The sequence below is a fragment of the Tenebrio molitor genome, chromosome 1 (genome assembly GCF_963966145.1).
Source record: "Tenebrio molitor chromosome 1, icTenMoli1.1, whole genome shotgun sequence".
Lineage (NCBI taxonomy): Eukaryota > Metazoa > Arthropoda > Insecta > Coleoptera > Tenebrionidae > Tenebrio > Tenebrio molitor.
The window spans coordinates 22,504,553-22,520,758 of NC_091046.1; the positions used below are offsets into that span (position 1 = coordinate 22,504,553).

Genomic DNA, 16,206 nt, shown 5'->3' on the forward strand with positions numbered 1-16,206 from the left:
TAAATGAGTTAATAGAAGAGATTACCATCTGTTGTCGTAACATCAATGAACAGATGTTACAAAATATTTTTGAAAACAAGAGAGTGAGAAGATATTCAGAGCAAAATGGAGGACACTTCGAACCATTCCTTTAATTTTCATTGTTACTTTTTTAACTGAATCACTGATGTTATTCACCTTCTTAAGTGTTTAATAAATACGTAATTTGTTGAGAGTGCTGAGACTTATCAATAATGCATTTCATGAATTAATTTTTATTTAATTATTTTTTATAAGCATCAATTTTGTCAACCTAGGCAATAGGCAACCAGTAAAACCAGTTTGTTTTGGGGTTGCATGTCGTAGATCAGACTAATATTATTCGATTTCTGGTGAGAGTCGGCACACTTTCAAAGCCTACTTCGATGCCACAATCATTTATAGACACTTTGTATTATAAGCAGTGTTCGGACGAAATAGTACCGGACATGTCGACCAGTACAACTTTGCGTAATACCCCACTCACATATAAACACGATCCAGCTGGTTCGCTTTCAATAACAGGGAACCAGCTGAATCGTGTTTATGTGCGAGCCAGGGGTTTACGCAAAGTTGTATTGGTCGACTTGTCCGGTACTATTTCGTCCGAACATTGATTATAAGCGATAGAAATGCATCATTATACAAGAGTGAGAATTTTGACCGACGAGTGCGCTTGCGCACGCGTGGGACACTTCTCACGAGTTTCATAATGGCATTTCGATCACGTGTGATATACGACGTTTTATCTTACAGGTGCAAGTATTGCAAAAAATCCAGAAAATGAAGTTTCATTCAAGTAAAATGACAGCTGTCAAATTTAGTCACTTGTGAATAATTTATATCAAGTTAAATGGCAGCTGTCAAATTTACACACGTGAGTATTTTATCTCACTTGTGCTTAAAATTTGACTTCTGTCACCGAAAACAATGGTCTAAGGTAGCTCAAAAACTCCACCTGTAAGATAAATTATTATTATTGGCGATTCCAATTATGAGTGAGATATCTGGTGTGAATTGTATGCAAAATTATAAGACACAAATGATTTATGTTTTTAAAACAAAATGACGGTTTATAATTGAAATGTATTACAGCGTGATCAACAATGACTGAGTCTGTTGGCAATGAAATAATTGAAAAGTACTGGTGTTTTTTATCTCGTAATTGGCACTGAGCGGATTTTTTAACTTGAGACGACATTAAAAACAATTTTGGTTATGCTAGTTATGTTGAACCTTGAAGCTAAATTTCAAATTTGCCAAATTTCATTGTTAACAACATATTCAGTCATTCTTGATCACACCGTATTTAAAATGATTATAACGGGTGTTTTTTTTTAATTTGGAGTCGATTGTGAACGCACTATACAGGTTACGGATTACGGATCAGCCGTTTAAATCGTACGCTTTTACACGAGTGGTGCGATCTCAATCGACTCTCCAACGTCTACTTCGACGCCAAATTTAAAAAAACACCCTTTAAACAGGGTCTATCAGAACCGGCGGACCAAAATAATACGGTGAATTCATCATATTCTGAGAATAGGAAAAATGTTCAAAAAAATCTATCTTAAATAGTAATTAGGAAAGAAGCAATTTAAACTGACCAATCCTGTTGTTGATGTTAAGTTACCTATAAATTAGTTTTCCTGCTTTATTTGTAACTATGGATGCATTTTAAATGATGCATATGCATTGTTGGGTATCTGCATTGTTTCTGCAATGGCGGACGTTTTTAGGTTATAGTATTTTTCAGGTTATAGTATTTCTGCTAGGACGTTCCCTATTGGGAAAACGAACTGCGTACTCTTGAGGAGGTCTTTCCTCAATAGAATAGCGGCTTGCGAACAAACAGAAAGCCAGCATTTTGAACACCTTCTTCGCTAAAAATCATTGTTTTGTCAACCTGTTTGTCGTTGCAATTTATGATTCATAAAAAAACTGTTTACCTACCTTTAATGACATTAATGTTTCATTCTTTCATACATTTTGTATTTGGTTAACACCGAAAAGATTTCTTTAATTTCTCTATCATTCCGCGAGAACTAAATGGCACTAATGAGCGTTCTCTGCGCTGATGTCAGAGTGACATAAGATCATAACTTGGATTCAACTTGTAAATCCTAATTTAAATTGGATCAAAAGCGTAAATGAAATTTGTTTTTTGGGTTGCATCGCCAGATCATCAGGCTCATTATCTTATGTGAATCGCCTTGTATATAACAGAAGCTAAAAGTTACCAAAAACAATTTAAAATAATATGATTCATTATTAAACTGTCTTCGATATAATAATGAGCCCATTTGTAATGTAAAGTAGATAATAGTGATTTATGCAACGCGTGCCGGGTTATATCTGCCTGCCAGGAGCCGCCCGGCGCGTTCGCTCGTCGAATAAAAAAATATTTTCTCAAAAAGTATACGGGCTACTGCCTTAATTCTTTTTTTAAAAACTTTTACAATATCCCAGTTACATTTGACTCGCTGCATGTGTATCGAAATTTTCAACATTTCACATAGGTCCCAGCAGAGTGAAGTTTACGATGCGCATTTTTTATTAATCTAAATTTATTAATAATTTTTTTCAAAACTATCGATATCTGCGAAATTTCCGATTCACTATTGGAAGCGCTGTACTTTTTACTACAAATATATAGAAAATCATAATTATAGCTTCAATAGTTGAATTAACACAGCGTTAAATGTTACGAGAAACGTAGTTTTTCGGACTACACCTCAACTACGTATAAAGGCCGTTTTCAAAGTTCGGTCCTATTAAAAAAAGTTGTAGATGACCATCCCTTATGCCCCAAAATGTCCTCTACAAGATAGTATAGGTCTCATTTAGTTATACCTTGGAATCACTAAAAGTCAAATTTCAGTCCGATTTTACTCCACTATAATAAACACCATGGCAAGTCAGATTTACTAGCATTATTCCATGCGCTGATTGTATTTATAATATGAAACCACATCAATTGTGAGCGATTAGTACTTCGTTCGCGTATTTTCATGCAATATAGGTACTGTCTTGCGGCGCCCTTTAGTCGACAACTTCGAATCAATTATAATTACATTTTGAAAAATCGGATTTTGGCGCCCCTTTCCACCTGGCGCCTAGAGAGGCCGCTCCTCTTGCTTTACCCCAGGGCCGCTCCTCTTGCTCTACCCCAGGGCCGCCACTTGAGAGAATATAATGAACTCTAACAGAAAATAAAATGTCAAAAATTTTAAACGATCTGTCAGTTTGACAGTAAATAATTACAGTTACAGGATACTGAATACATTTTTTTGGAGCTTTCTTCTCAATTAACTTTCGAATCTCTGCCTCGCTAGCATCTCCCCATCGATGGTGATCTACTGGACTATGGGTTGAAACGTTTTATGGTTAACAGCACTATTTTCTGACTTCGACGCGTTCATTGAAACTTTCTGTCACTTTGACACAAAGCAATTGTATTCATTAAAAACAAGTCACAGTCAACATGCGGTTATAAAATTATCATCGATTTGATAGCCTCTTCTCCGACTTTGTTTTTGTATTTTAACCAATGAAATTAATCAAAACTATACCATGTGACACGTGAATTATATTGTTATATATAATACAATAAGTGGTCTAATTTTTTCCGACAAAATTTGTCATTTAAGACATGAGTAGCTTTTGCAACGAAAATTACACGAGTCGACGAAGGAGACGAGTGTAATTTTCCAAAAGCAAAAGCTACGAATGTCTTAAATGACAAATTTTGCAGAAAAAATTAGACCACGAATTGTATTCGACTTGACAATCCACCGAGTACAAAATCAAAAATACAAAAAAAAATTATCGCACTGAATCGTTTTTCGTTCATTTTCAACAATTGATGACACTTACTGTCAAATTGAAAAATACGTTGTCACTAAAGAAAAATTAAAACAAAATACGAACTCATTACGAACTACGGGGTCATTATAAATGTTTGTAACAACTAGAGTCGAGTGGGCGTAGCGGCGCACCTAAAGCATAGCGCATAGCCACCTACGATGGGACAATCATTTATAATGACCCTGTATAATCATTCTCACTTGGATAATGTACTTAGATTATCCTCACTATAATAATGATACAATTGGACAGATTTGAACATGTGATCAAAAATGCTGGTAAACTATTGCAAGTTATAAACATGAAAAAATAATCTACGCAATATCCTAAATCGGGGCGGTGTAGGGGTTTCGTCGACGCCACCGTCCAGAAATACCTACGACTGCAACATCGAATAAGAATTTTAATAGGTTTGGCCTTGCCAGGTCTTCCAAATAGCGAAGAAATAGACAGGACCGGACTCAAAATTTTAGAAAACAATAAAAATATACAATCAATTATCTCCGTTAATACAACCATTTTACTAAGAAGATTTAGGCTAAATGTCTAAAGAATAATGTATAGTACCTCGTGTTACAAGGAACGCCTCAACTTCGAAAACACCCTATATATACAAACAAAGTTCTGGTAAGAAGCAAGGTACGCTGACCCTATCGAGAAGGTACTATCGGCGCCATTGAAATGTGAACGAATTTCTGGTGCCATAGAAACGTCTTCTGTTTTGGTCTGGATTAAATAAAACTTTGTTCAGTGGCCTACTATATGTGTGGGACATAAGAAAAAATTTCTATTAAATACCTATAACTTTCTATTACAATTATTACAAGTTTCCCCGAGTTTGGCTACAGCCCTCGCTTTTTCCGCATCGGTCAAGTGTCGTGGCATGTATATCGTTTAAAAATAAATTAAATATGCTGACAAATTATGTTTGTAAAAATATGTCACAAATCTGACACATTAACGCACGCCTATGATTGATGTTTCAACACACTAGGAAAATTTGGCGTTCACATTTCGATGGTGCCGATGGTACCAACCCCTTTTCACACCATACACGTTGACCACCTTGGAGCATTCGTTACTAGTATGAAAGGAAACAAGTATCTCCTACTGATTGTCGACGGTTTCACTAAATTTACCCTGATTGAACCTGTGCGTGACACAACTTCCTGTTAGGCGCACCGAATCGAACCGCAAAAATTCGGAACAAACAAATTACATATTTTGAAATCACAGTCCGCACATTTGTTCGAATCGAACCGAACCGAACCGGATCGAATTATATTAAATCGGCTGGATCGCTTGCTTGAGCGACCCAGCCGAATAATTCGGAAGCGAATTTATTATTTCGTCAACTTTTGTATGCTTTCGGAAGCTTTCATAAACAAGTCAAAACGTCCATTTCACGTGTCTACCATTTTTGCTCAATAAAGTAAATTTTCTGTTCATTATGAATGAAGAAAAGTTAATTTTGGAAGTGAAAAAGTATGAAGAACTTCATAATACTGGTGACAAACATTACAATAGGGAGTGGGAGCTAAGAGGAAGTAATTATTTCGTTAATGGGATGTAACCAAAATTTTCTTCTTTTTTTTTTTAATTCATCTTCATCGACTAATAAAGCCGCTACGATCTTAACATCGTCTGTAGAGGTCGACATTTTTTAAATGAGTTAAAACAAGGCTATCATTAAAATAAAAACTTCACAACTCGATTCACCTGCATGAAGGTTACGAACAAGTGGGCACATAGGGATTGGATTCTGTTCGGTCTAGTATTTTCGGTTCGATTCGGTTCGGTTCGATTCGGCTTTAGTGGGTGACAACACTAACGCGATAAAAGTCTTTACAAATTTAGGGTCATATGCATAAACTATTAGCAAATGCTTTTACTTGTATTAGTGAGAGATAGAAATACATACATGAACTCTATTAGATAAAAAAAGACAAATATATAGTATAAGCAAGTGCTTATTCTTATGCATACTACCCGTAATGTATTTTTGTTCGGTGTACCGCAAAGACTTATAAGTGACCGTAGTACGGCTTCTTTCACGCCAGACTTTTCAAAGATTTTGTACGAACTATAACATAAACCATGTGTTGAACGCCGTCGCTACTCCTCGAGCCAATGGGCAATGTGAACGGTTTAACCGAACCATCTTGGTCGCCTTAGCCACTTCTTCGGCTGGGAAGCCAGACGATAAGTCTGTTGGGATGACCTCAATGGAGGTGCTAGTGAGTTATAAGTCAACGACCATGGCCGAGTCAAATGTTTTAGGTGAAGTCCAAGGAGAACTGGAACGACCAGATTTGCATAAGAAGTGCTGCCAAACGGTATACCGAAGATGATTTGGTCATGGTACGGAAGACAGACTTGCCTGTAACCGGTACCAGTAAAAAGCTGCTAACAAAGTGTCAGTAAACCAAGTCAAAGTCTGACAAAGTGTCAGTAAACCAAGTCAAAGTCTGACAAAGGATCAGTAAACCAAGTCAAAGTCTGACAAAGTGCCAGTAAACCAAGTCAAAGTCTGACAAAGTGTCAGTAAACCAAGTCAAAGCTGACAAAGTGTCAGTAATCCAAGTCAAAGTCTGACAAAGTGTCAGTAATCCTAGTTTGGCAAAGTGTCAGTAATCCAAGTCCAAGTCTGGCAAAGTGTCAGTAATCCAAGTCCAAGTCTGAGAAAGTGCCAGTAACCCAAGTAAAAGACTGACAAAGTGTCAGTAAGTTAAGTTCAAGGCTGGCAAAGTGCCGGTACTTCGGACCAAAGTCCTATAGAGAGTCAGTTGATCAAGTCCACTCCAAGACACAAAGGGGTGTCGATGGTTTAAGCCTATGACTGACAAAGTGTCAGTGCTACAAGTAAATCTGATAGAAGTTTCACGACTTCAGTATGAATTGATAGATGAGTATAAGATTTTGATAATTGGTGGTTGCTAATGAGATTTGTCCACAGACGAACACGGAACAGTCCGAGCTGAGGGAACCCAGTACGACTCGCCAGCTTACCCCTCTGGATATTCGGCTCGGAGGGCACGTGCTTGAAGTGGTTGGCGTCATGATAACGTGGAAATCTAATAGGACGCACCCGCCTAACCATGCATTATCACCTCGTTTTGTTTATACTACATCGTGTTTGACCAACGACTTGTCAAAATTTATTTTAAATGTCGAATGGACCTTTACATTTATAAGAGATGGAAAATATGCGCAGGAGATCTGCGCATTGTGAGACAACAGTTGACCGCTACACAAAGTACATAAACAGTATAGGTATGCTAGACTCGCACAGTGACACTGCGCATGTCCAGGGCTGGCAGTTTGTTACGTCACTGGTGGAAAGCAAAGCCCCAGACTCGTCCTCTGTGCGTATGGTTCAAAAATGTAATTTCGGCAAATTACAACAAATAATGTTAAAGAATTAAATTATCCCATAATAAAATCATCTGAAACATGGTATATTACACTATAAGTGATGAAAGTGCCTGATTGTTCAATGAGCAATACATGATATACTCACGAGCGCCAGCGAGTGAGGATAGTATTGCGAGTTGAAAAATCGCACTTTGATCACGAATTGTGTATACTATTTTTTCCAACGTCGCTTATGAAAATGAGTCTCGATTTTAAATTTCTTTATAATTATTTTACTCCCCTATTTTTTGAATCTTCCGGATCTGGAGTTTCAATTAATGCAAATAACAGTGTTTTAATTTTTTATATTAATAAGTATTAGGTATTCACGATCTTTATGGGACTGAGTTGGCTATGATTTTTTCTTTTCATGTTGGACTAACTGACTCAGTGATGCAACGGATGCAATTTTTTTTCCTGTTAGTGTCTGTTCGACATTTTCTTGCCACCGCATTGCCATATTTATTATTTTAATATTCGTAAGAAACTAAATGATTTATTAAGTGTGTAAAAATAATTTAAATTTCCGTCAAAGGAACAGTCAAAATTGCCAAAATAATTTTATTACGATAAAAATTTTCTATTAAACGATTTAATTTTATTTAAAAAGGACAGACCAGATTTAAGAGATCCGGCAACAATGTACCTATTCAGAAAATACCGTGTGAGCAACAAGTACTGATTGAGTTGGCAATAAATTCTGGTGATTTTTGATGACTTTTATGTCATGTTCAAGATTACAAAAACCAAGACTTTTAAATTTGAAATGTATACCAGCTGTCAATAACGTCAATAAAACAAACCGAAATAGGTACAATTCACAGTCTTGAAAATTGTATGTAAAATTTTTTTTTGCCAACTGAATCAGTTATTGTTGCTCACCCTGTATAACCCTAAACTGAAAACAACCTAACCTAACACATTCCTTTAGGGAATGTAGTTATCACCGAGGTACTGCCAACAAAATCACTAGATGGTCATAGCCAACTCGGTCCCAAAAAGATCGTGAATGCCTTATAGGTAGTAGATTGTTAAATACATTTTCCGAGGACCACTATGAAAAATGCGTAAATTCGCACAAATAACTATTATTGAAAGTTGGCTATTGCATGCAAATAGCGAACCCGTGTGCAATGAAACTGGTTAGCCAATCAGATACCTTCTAGCCTGTGCGCAATGAAATGATTGCACACAGTTGTAGTAACCATGGCCACCAATGTATGTTTTGTCCGCAGCTCTGTCGAATAATATTTGAAGTTTGAAGGGATGCCGAATATTAGGGTTTTTTTTTGTGGTCGTCGGAAAAATATCGTGTATACCACGTGTTGAAAATTCGATTTCACACTGGTTTGCTTAAGCCACGCGCCTACGGCTTGTGGCTCAATTCTGCAAACTCGTGTGAAATCTTTCATTTTCAACTCTTGATATACAATATACTATTTCCTCACTAGTGAGTTTACTTTCTCCATTTTCTTCACTAGTGATGCAAACGCCTATTTTCTTCACTAAATTGAGTGATGAAAGTATCATTTTCATAAGCGACGTTGGAAAAATTTATTATTCACGAATGTTAAAGTTTACAATACGTTACATTGTTATTTTTTTAAATTTATTGCTTACTTGACGGTCAGCGCGTTTTCTTTTCCTATAATTAATTTTTTGTTGCTGCAGCTTTACGTTTAAAACATTTATTTTGATAAAAATACACCGTCTAACAAATGTCTTTATGATAACGTCATCAACTGTAGATTTTTTAGAAAGTTTCTGCAATAATTTCACGTTTATTTGTCGAATTCCGAGTATGTTTGCAAAATATTTTTTCCATCAACTGAACATGTTCCAAGAATTCTTCTGAGGGTTGAATCAACCCACCAAACGATAAGTGACGAATCCAGCTAGGCACATTTCTTGGAAGACAGTAAGAATGTTCATTCTTATTCTCCTCCACATACGTATAGTGACATAGTTCTGGATGGGTTGATTTTAACACATATGAAAAAGGTAGTCTTCATTTGTCCGTTTCCTAAGTTACAATGACGTGTCACAATACTTGATACTTTGATTTTCTTCATCTAATTTGCCTTCAAAAATCAATTTTTTTTTTAACGTTGTAGAAAAAATAGTGTTTGTATTTCATGCGAAAGATGATTATTTTGTTGGCGCATTCGAATGAGTTTGAAGTCTCAACCTAACCGGTCTCGACCAAAAACTCATGCTCATGCGCCAACAAAAAACAATAATTTTGCACACTTAATACAAAAATAACTATTTTTTTTTTTTTGGTACTAAATTAGTTTGGGAAGTACTAGAATAGGTACTAAATGACACCGAAAAGTACTAGATTTAGTATCAAAGTACTAAAAACAACATCTCTCTCACTTATAAAGTGATACTTTCCTTACTGAGTGAGCTCTGAGCTTCCACCAGTGACGTAAGCAATCGCCGCAACCACCGCGCTCTCCCTTTCCCCATGTGCTGCGTTCTACAAGTCAAGCATACAGCTTGACCAGAATAGCTTGGCGCCTGAGATGCGCCGACCCGGAAACGAGCGAGTGTCTGTAAAACAAGGATGTGGCTACGGTTGTAGGTGCGGTACACTCAACGAAGCAAATCTGCTCAAAACAGCCCGGACATGCTGTTCACTTGAAGCTTGAAGCGCTGATTTTAGCCCGATTGTACACGATCTGAACACTTCCAGACACAACAAACAAGTGCGCTCCGCTAGTGGGCGGGACTTCAGTCCACTGCGTCACTAGCCAAGCTGTTCTGGTCGACCTGTACCTATATAGTTTAGGTGCCTTGCCGCTACACCTACTTCCATTGGTTTGTGTTGGTTTAACTCTTCGAAGATTTTTTACCTCGCGGCACAGCCATCTCTACTTACAAGCCGTGAAGTTAAAATTGGCAACACCGCTTAGTCGCCTTCAAGTGGGTCTACGCGCCAGGCCGCTCAAAGCGCATTATCTAGTTAATTAGTTTTTTGGTAGGTAATTTTTTTAAATTTCATATAGTAATGTAATGAATAAAGGATGGATAAAAGGGAAACGTATAAAAAAACATTATTAAGATTTCAACGATTTTAATACTTAGTACTATTGCGGGCAAAAAAATTGGGACATCAACGTCATTGTCTTGACTTTTAATGTGAAATAACCCTTATCTGATTCTAACCCTACTTTGAATTGTCATTAAGTATTGGAGATTGTAGGGAATAAATGTAAGTAAGCACACGTAGTGAATATTTATTTAATTCAAAGTTCCAATCAAAATCTACCTTTATCAAAAGAAGAGGCCATTTGGAAAAGGAAAATAGGAGTATAAAATAAAATTTTAAACTCTCGGCTTGAATAGTGTCAAATTTCTATGACAATAATCAAAGGCAAAATGTCAATAAAGCTTGAACTACATTGAATTTTTCAAAACTGACAGAAGTTTGATGTCCCACTTTTTTTACTCGCAATAGTACATATTCGCTAATTATTCAAAGTGGTAAGTTTTTTCTTTGTACTACGTTTTTCAAGTTGACAAGCATTATTTTTATTATAATTATTTAACACTATACAGGGTGCGTCTACTAAAACTTTATATCCGAATATCTTTTTTAATTATCAATTAAGGTAAACAATATTTAGCAATATTATATATCTCAATGACCTCTTGACATGTGCTTAACAAAAGTTAACGAAACCTGCAAGGATACAGAGCTATTTGAAAAATAACCGCAGTAAATTTTTCTTTTTTTGGCTTTTTTTGGAGATTACTCATTTTTCAGCAAATAATTTAGATACGTCAATTTGACGGGGCATTGTTATCTTATTTAAAATTCTTTTATTTCTGAACTATTCGGTAAAATACAATAAAAATTCAAATAGGTATGTATGTACAGTTAATTTCAAAATTATCGAGTACACCTCAAAAATCAAAAAGTCGATTTATTACAGTTTTTTCCACATGTAAACATGCCTTTTTGAAATTTGAGCGTCATATTTTTTATATAGGTTAGGTAAGTTTGACAACATAAAATGTCGCTGATATTTTAGAACACCGTATTAGTGTCTGTTTTATCCTCTGCACGACGCTCTTCGCGATGTTATAATACGGAGCTACCTCTGGATCGACCATACTTCTTCTAATTTGGAAAAAATGCGCATTTTCGCGTTTTCGGTTAGATTAGGCATTTTGTTTGTCAAAATTGACTTTGATCATTGACAAAAAATGTAAGTGCAATTCACACTGTAGAAAATTAGGTGTACTCTATAATTTTGAAATTATCTGTACAAACCCCGGTGTAGGCACGTCTGCATCCTAGGGATCAGTCTTCTCTGGAAAAATAAATTAATTGTTTTTTTTTTGTAAATCAGTAAGCCGTGAAGTACTTTTACGTAAATACACACTGGTGAATGAAGTCTGGAAATTGTCTTTATTTAACATTAATTTATTGGTCAATAATAAGCACTAGGATGATTATTAGGCAGAAAATCTACACAGAAACATTTGATATGCATGTTAAAAGTTATAATGTTAGAAAATGCTGAAAATAAATTTTTTTCATTAATTTTTTTCTTGAACATTCCTCTTCTGTCCAGATCCTTGTTAACTTTTGTAGTCCCTATGTAAAGAGGGCAATGCAGCCTTTATTAAGACTAAATATCATTGAGCAGTCATTTAAAATAACGAAGATATTCAAATATAAAGTTTAAGCAGACGCACCCTGTATTGTTCATAATTAATGGCGCAAGGACGTATATTTTTTCACATGATGTTCCGCATTCGCATACAACACTAAAATCAACATAAAGGTTATCTGATTTTATACTTTTAATTGCTAATGTGGTTAATACTCGTACTTTTTGATGATTCTTTTTGCTCAAGAATTGTTAAATACTTCTTCAGCACCAATTTATCTCACTGTTTTTGATTCAAACTCACAAAACACTATCTAACAAACGTGGACTGATGAAGGAATAGACCCACACGCGACGTTGCCAGATTTCTAACTTCACGGCTTGTAAGTAGAGATGGCTGTGCTCGCGGTCAACATCTTTGTTGTCTCACAGGACGCAGAATTCCTTTGCGCAGTGACGTCACTGTGCGACAAAGGGCATTCTTATTTGCAAAGGTCCCTTAATTTCAAAATTTTGGAAACATCGTAGGTTATGAAATGGCCTACCAGGGAATGTGGCAACACAGCCAGGGTCCTGGCCTGTAACTAGAGACCTCTTTGTCTGCGTCCATAATTGTCAAGTAAAATATTTATCTTGTTAAATTAGAGTAATATGTCTTGCATAAAATGACTGGTAAAGTGCAATTTTTACCCTTTTGCGATGACGTCATTATCTAGTAACTGTACGTATGTTTGAGCTAGGGTGCACCGAAACTGCCGTCATGGTCATGATCGTTCACGGACACTGCCGTCACGGTCGTACTGACCCTATCAAGGGTTCTTTAATCCTAAGGTTCTTAAGGGTGACCGATACCAGCCTTCACTTGAGTGTATTTATTTAATTGCAAAGAACTCAGTTAATACGCAATCATTCGTCAAGTATTATACATCAAATTAAAGGTTTTTAAATTCCCCAGACCGCTGCATTATCCTTTTTTTATAAGGGAAAAAGATTGTCTGATGATGTACAAAAAACCTAAAGTGCGCCGCTTTAATACGGTTTTTTATTACCTAAATTTAAATATTATGTTTCCAGATTTTGTAGAATGAATCTAAATAAGTTTACTGAGATCGCTGCGTTGTGAAATTGTGGATGAAATATTTGTTTTTTTTAATATTGAGCTTAACGTAAAAGTTAAATTTTTCGTCTTCCAGGCGAACATTTTTTAGAGAATACTTTGTAATTCTATACAATATATTTACCTTTACCTACTACATTCAATAATAATTTAAAAAAACGGAAGTTGTGGAAGTTATTCATTTATAAATTTGCGAATAAAAACGCTTTTAGTTCATCGCTTTTGCCACCAGAGGCACATCTGTTCTCCGATTTCAAAGCTACCTGCCTGTTTAGGAACGGGACAAATCCGCTGGTTAGTTTGGGCCGCCCGTCAGTTTTCAACCAGCAAATTTTATGACTTTGCAGATAAACCCTGTCCGGGTATTATTCGAATTTCTTCAGAAATTCCAATATAAATTATGACCATACAGAGCTAATTCATATTTCGATTTTTTTAATTAAAACTAATTTTTGAAATTAAATAGGTATTAGGTTTTTTTTAAATACGTATAAAAATAATAAATAAATTGTCTAATTTAGTCCGCACATTGTTACGTCAACGTCATTATATGTATAACAAATTAAGTACAGAAATATTGATTTATAAATGAAAAGTTTTGTGCGTTGTGTAGTGTGTAGATAGGTAGGTATAGATCACAAAAAGTACAGAATAATTTACAGATTTATTTTAAAAAGAAGTCGCGAATTGGTAATTGTCTACTCCTTCGCGAGTCTAGTAGTTCCGGTAGGAGTGCCCCAAAATAAAAATTCGTCAATTTCGACACCATTTCTGAACAAAATTCTTCATTCTTTTGGATTTTTTCAATACTCATACCTTTTTGAGTAAAAACTACAAAATAGGTTGTATTTATACCGCTAACAAACATTTGTCCTTGAATTTGATACATGAAATTGTCTCTCTCTTTTAATTTTAATTTCCCATCAACTAAAGTTGCAAACTTTATTTTTTTTTGTTTGACAGCTTCTTCGGGGGTCAAATTCTTGGCAGTAGCGGGACATTTTATTTCAACCAAAGCTGAATTGTCCTCCAAAATTGCATCGGGACTTCCAGCCAGAAAAGGTCTGTCTTTATCAATAATTAGACCAGATGGTTTCGTTTTTAATGATGTTTGCAACTCAAATGATCTAATGGCTTTTAGTTCGTTGTTTTGTCCGTATTTTGTACTTTCGTTGCCGACAAAGGTACCGTATAGTAAATTTTCCACTATTTTCTTGGTTGATGTGCTTTTCCTCATCTTACATACTCGTCCAAAATTTGAAGCAGTTATTCTCTTTTTTCGCTCTTTTCGCCATGAGTTTGAAAAAGCTTGTTGCTTCGTGTCTTCTTCAATTTCTTTGATATTTTTCGACAAATTTGCCAGATACGTGCTTTCAGCTTTTTTTAGTTCTTCTGCACTTTTGTCCGGAATGTTTTCGCATTGCCCATAATTAGAATCTGGACCAGCTGCATTTTTCTTATGATATGTTCGGTTTCGCACTCTCTGTCTAATCTTCACTATTTTCTTGCAATATTTTTCCGTGTATTTACCTGCTCCATTTCGTAATATTTTATCCTGCAGTTCCTTGTGGTAAAAACCCCTATTTGAATTGAACGATACTGCTGCCGCTTCGCATCGCATAGTATAACCACCTCCTCCAGAAAAATTTATTCTCTTCCCTCCTACATATTTTCCTACCACTGCGTTGAATGCTTCCGCTAAATTGTTTGTGACATTGTGCAACAAGCTCCAAGAATTTTCTGCTACTCTCTTATTTCTAAAAATAATTTCACCGAGAAAATTCTTTTCTTTCAGTATCGGCACCAAATTCTCTTCTCCTTCAGCTCGTTTCGCTGCCCGTGTTTCTTCGGTGCAATAGTAGTTTGGATTAGCAATGCACATTCCATGGTCACCAAACACATGCATCAGTCCATTAGAAATATTTTCCTTCAATTTCAAGACACGTTCATTGAATGGTAATGTGTCCTCTTTAGTCCAGTAATTGATTGCAGAACTTACTGCAATGCGACATTTTTCTACTTTACTGGCTAAAACCTTCCGTTGATTTATACCATAGGCAGTGTTATTTTTTAATTCTGTTAATTTGGTGATGTAGTTTCTTAGAACGTGGTTCTTGCATTCAATTTTTTCTATGTGGAACTGAGGACCGTACGGTGCAAATTGCAAAAGTTTTTTATAAACACTGCTGTCCCCGTCACCAATTAGTTTCCCGTAGATGAGACCATGCATCTCCACAGATTTTCGAAACCCATCTAAGATGACATCTGTTTCCATTGCTGTAGATGGGCCATTGTAATTTTTAAAGCATACATGATCATTATCTGCTTTCTCCGAATTCTGTGTACTAATTCTCTCACATACAGTGCAATATTTATTTCGAACCCCTATAAATAAAATTTTTTTTGTCTTTGCCCCAATAATTGAAGCCACCCCAGAGGCAGCATTGTAATTTGTTCGATAGGAACGTTTACTCCAAGCTCCATCTGCAATAACTGCAATAACTGGAGTGCCATTTTCATCAATATCCCCGCATTCGATTGCTTTTTGTTTTTCCTCAGTAGCAGCTTCCTGCATTTTTTCCCATAAACTTTCTTTGATTTTTTCGGCGACAATCTGGTTCTGTGCAGTAAACGTTTTATGGCTCATAAATGGTACATCCATAGAAGAAAAAAATTCCTCTGTCTGTGAAAATCCAATGCCGATGGAAACAGCACCGGAAACCGCTAAAGAATTCAGATTCCCAGACTCCTCATCCGTTGTAATTTTTTCTTTCTTCCCACACATTTTACAACTGAAAAGAAAATGGCTAACTAATCCCTTTCGCTGCTCAGTCACGAGTTCCAAATCTCTAAACGTGCAGCCAAACCCTTCGTGATTGATATTTTGCAGTTGATTAAAAAAATATTCTACATTAATCAGTCGTCTCCCATAAACAGGAACAGGTTCTTTATTAGTAAAGTTGTCGGTTTCAAGTTCTAAATCTTCCAAATCCACTTCTTCGAGTATATCAGTTTTATCTTCGGTATCGCGTGTAGAAGTCGGGACGGCAAATACGTGGCCACTGCAAAAAAATATATTATTACATATTATTATTAAAAAAAAAGAGTTTATAAACGATTAATAAATAAAACAAGTCTAGAATGTGTACCAATGATTTTTGCCGG

General features: G+C 35.9%; 1 protein-coding gene across 10 annotated transcripts in view; it reads right to left on the reverse strand.

Moving 5' to 3' along the window:
- The window catches only part of LOC138126175 (basic helix-loop-helix ARNT-like protein 1), a 247,641-nt gene that overhangs the window by 25,641 nt on the left and 205,794 nt on the right, over nucleotides 1-16,206 (reverse strand). Inside the window, exons 3-4 of one of the 10 annotated variants that reach the window (XR_011157670.1) lie at nucleotides 3,283-16,103; nucleotides 1,652-3,220 (exon numbers count right to left, since the gene is read on the reverse strand). The exons of 8 other annotated variants lie outside the window; for them this stretch is intronic. The gene's annotated coding sequence lies outside the window, so the exon portion shown is untranslated. Of the gene's footprint in view, nucleotides 1-1,651; nucleotides 16,104-16,206 lie in introns of all 10 variants that reach the window. One more of the 10 variants, XR_011157669.1, reaches the window with a different exon arrangement.